This window comes from Eumetopias jubatus, unplaced genomic scaffold (genome assembly GCF_037043125.1).
Source record: "Eumetopias jubatus isolate StellerSeaLion01/CBP00866 unplaced genomic scaffold, mEumJub1_p1.0 scaffold_16, whole genome shotgun sequence".
Taxonomy (NCBI): domain Eukaryota; kingdom Metazoa; phylum Chordata; class Mammalia; order Carnivora; family Otariidae; genus Eumetopias; species Eumetopias jubatus.
The window spans coordinates 43,536,881-43,540,990 of NW_028274822.1; positions in this window are offsets into that span (position 1 = coordinate 43,536,881).

The following is a 4,110-nucleotide window of genomic DNA, read 5'->3' on the forward strand; positions in this document are numbered from 1 at the left end:
GTCCATTCTTTATTTTTTTTTTTTTTTACAAAACCATGTCATTGGTTTACAGGAGATATTTAATTTTTAACATGCATATTTCATGTATTCATGGGAAATACTCAGGGGAAAATGAAAATGGTCAGAGGTATCTTAGAATTCAGCCTTAAATATTGTCTTCAGCAAAAGAGAGAAGAGTGGGGGGGAGACCTGTTGTGGGGATATAACCAGGAAAAATATAGTAAACAAGACTAAAGTTCATCATGCAGATTTCAAGTTGGTGTCTTCTCCACTGATAAGAATTTCTTGTGATTTAGTCATCCCTTTCTGCCTGATACAGAGAGGGAGACATCCTTACTAACGGGGATTTCCGTTATAAATGGAAATTTCCCTTACAAGTAATTTCAACTCTATTCTCAGAGATCCTTCTGTGAATTCTTTCTCAAAATAATCCTCATACCAAAGAGACATGTTTTGAGGATGGCATGTTCTGCCACCCTTCATTCACATGAACAATTATCTAAAATATAGAATTGTTTTAAAAGGCTCAAGAGAGCCATTTTGTCTATTTGGTTGGTATTTCTTCTTCTCTAGTTTGACTCTTCTGCTAGTGTTTAAATTGCAGTATACCTATACTCATGATTATCAAGAAAAAAACAAAACTTTAGTTTCTCTCCTCCAAAAGCAATGTTTATGTGGCAAAGTAAAACATTTTACTGTATCTGTTTTTTTTTTTAATTAACATTTTTCAGGGGCGACTGGGTGTCTCAGTTGATTGGGTGTCAGACTCTTGATTTCAGCTGGGGTCATGGTCTCAGGGTCATGGGATCAAGCCCTGCATTGGACTCTTGCACTCAGAGCGTAGTCTGCTTCTCCCTCTCCCTCTGCTCCTCCCCTGGATCACACACTCTCTCTCTATCAAGATGAACCATGAGAGACTGTGGACTCTGAGAAACAAACTGAGGATTCTAGAGGGGAGGGGCGTGGGGAGATAGGTTAACCTGGTGATGGGTAATAAAGAGGGCATGTACTGAATGGAGCACTGGGTGTTATAGGCGAACAATGAATCATGGAACACTATATCAAAAACTAATGATGTAATGTATGGTGATTACCATAACATAATAAAATTTAAAAAAATAAAAATAAAAATAAAATCTTTAAAAATTAACACTTTCAGTTAAGGGATTTTTTAATAATTTATACTAATTTAGAACACATGAGTCATCTAAAAGTTGATTAAATGAAGAAGCCATTAAATCTTGATCATTTTCTTTATGTTTTATTCATTTCATGAATTATTTTAAAAAATAAATCTATACTACAGTATAAATTCTCCTATCTAGTACATTTTAAGAAATATTTATGAAATATAAAAATATCTTGTTTAAAATTATAATTTTTTTAAATTTTTTTATTATTATGTTAATCACCATACATTACATCATTAGTTTTTGATGTAGTGTTCCATGATTCATTGTTTGTGCATAACACCCAGTGCTCCATGGAGAATGTACCCTCTTTAATACCCATCACCAGGCTAACCCATCCTCCCACCCACCTCCCCTCTAGAACCCTCAGTTTGTTTTTCAGAGTCCATCGTCTCTCATGGTTCATCTCCCCGTCTGATTTCCCCCCCTTCCTTCTTCCCCTCCTGCTATCTTCTTCTTTTTCTTTTTTTCTTAACATATATTGCATTATTTGTTTCAGAGGTACAGATCTGTGATTCAACAGCCTTTCACAATTCACAGCGTTCACCATAGCACATACCCTCCCTAATGTCTATCACCCAGCCACCCCATCCCTACCACCCCCCCACTCCAGCAACCCTCAGTTTGTTTCCTGAGATTAAGAATTCCTCATATCAATGAGGTCATATGACACATGTCTTTCTCTGATTGGCTTATTTCGCTCAGCAAAACACCCTCCAGTTCCATCCACGTCCTTGCAAATGGCAATATCTCATTCCTTTTGATGGCTGCATAAATTTCCATTGTATATATATACCACATCTTCTTTATCAATTCATCTGTTGATGGACATCTTGGCTCTTTCCACAGTTTGGCTATTGTGGACATTGCTGCTAAAAACGGTGGGGTGCACATACCCCTTCAGATCCTTACGTTTGTATCTTTGTGGTAAATACCCAGTAGTGCAATTGCTGGATCGTATGGTAACTCTATTTTCAACTTTTTGAGGAACCTCCAAACTGTTTTCCAGAGCGGTTGCACCAGCTTGCATTCCCACCAACAGTGTAGGAGGGGTCTCCTTTCTCTGCATCCCCGCCAACATCTATCATTTCACGACTTGTTAATTTTAGCCATTCGGACTGGTGTGAGGTGGTATCTCACTGAGGTTTTAATTTGGATTTCCCTGATGCCAAGCGATGTTGAGAACTTTTTCATGTGTCTGTTGGCCATTTGGATGTCTTCTTTGGAAAAATGTCTGTTCATGTCTTCTGCCCATTTCTTGATTGGATTATTTGTTCTTTGGGTGTTGAGTTTGATAAGTTCTTTATAGATTTTGGATACTAGCCCTTTATCTGATATGTCACTTGCAAATGTCTTCTCCTATTCTGTCGGTTGTCTTTTGGTTTTGTTGACTGTTTCTTTTGCTGTGCAAAAGCTTTTTATCTTGATGAAATCCCAATAGTTCATTTTGCCCTTGCTTCCCTTGCCTTTGGCGATGTTTCTAGGAAGAAGTTGCTATGGCTGAGGTCAAAGAAGTTGCTGCCTCCTTTAGGATTTTGATGGACTCCTGCTCACATTTGGGTCTTTCAACCATTTTGAGTCTATTTTTGTGTGTGATGTAAGGAAATGGTCCAATTTCATTCTTCTGCATGTGGCTGTCCAGTTTTCCCAACACCATTTGTTGAAGAGACTGTCATTTTTCCATTGGACATTCTCTCCTGCTTTGTCAAAGATGAGTTGACCATAGAGTTGACGGTCCATTTCTGGGCTCTCGATTCTGTTCCACTGATCTATGTGTCTGTTTTTGTGCCAGTACCATACTGTCTTGATGATGACAGCCTTGTAATAGAGCTTGAAGTCTGGAATGTGATGCCGCCACCTTTGCTTTTCTTTATTAACATTCCTCTGGGTATTTGGGGTCTTTTCTGGTTCCATACAAATTCTAGGGTTATTTGTTCCATTTCTTTGAAAAAAGTGGATGGTATTTTGATGGGGATTGCACTGAATGGGTAGATTGCTCTAGGTAGCATGGACATCTTCAAAATATTTGTTCTTCCAATCCATGAGCATGGAACGTTTTTCCATTTCTTTGTGTCTTCTTCAATTTCTTTCATGAGTATTTTATACTTTTCTAAGTACAGATCCTTTGCCTCTTTGGTTAGATTTATTCCTAGGTATCTTATGGTTTTGGGTGCAATTGTAAATGGGATCAACTCCTTAATTTTTCTTTCTTCTGTCTTGTTGTTGGTGTATTGGAATGCCACTGATTTCTGTGCATTGATTTTATATCCTGCCACTTTACTGAATTCCTGTATGAGGCTTTTGGGTTTTCCACATAAAATACCATATCATCTGCAAACAGTGAGAGTTTGACTTCTTCTTTGCCAATTTGGATGCCTTTGATTTCCTTTTGTTGTCTGATTGCTGTTGCTAGGACTTCTAATACTATGTTGAGTAGCAGTGGTGATAGTGGACATCCCTGCCATGTTCCTGACCTCAGGGGGAAAGCTCTCAATTTTTCCCCATTGAGAATGATATTCGCTGTAGGTTTTTCATACATGGCATTTATGATATTGAGGTATGTACCCTCTATCCCTATACTCTGAGAAGTTTTGATCAAGAAAGAATGCCGTACTTGGTCAAATGCTTTTTCTGCATCTATTGAGAGGATCATATGATTCTTGTTCTTTCTTTTGTTAATGTATTGTATCACGTTGATCGATTTGAGAATGTTGAACCAACCTTGCAGCCCAGGGATAAATCCCACTTGGTCGTGGTGAATAATCCTTTAAATGTACTGTTGGATCCTTTTAGCTAGTATTTTGGTGAGAATTTTTGCATCCATGTTCATCAAGGATAAGGGTCTGTAATTCTCCTTTTTGATAGGGTCTTTGTCTGGTTTGGGAATCAAGGTAATGGGGGCCTTATAAAACGAGTTTGG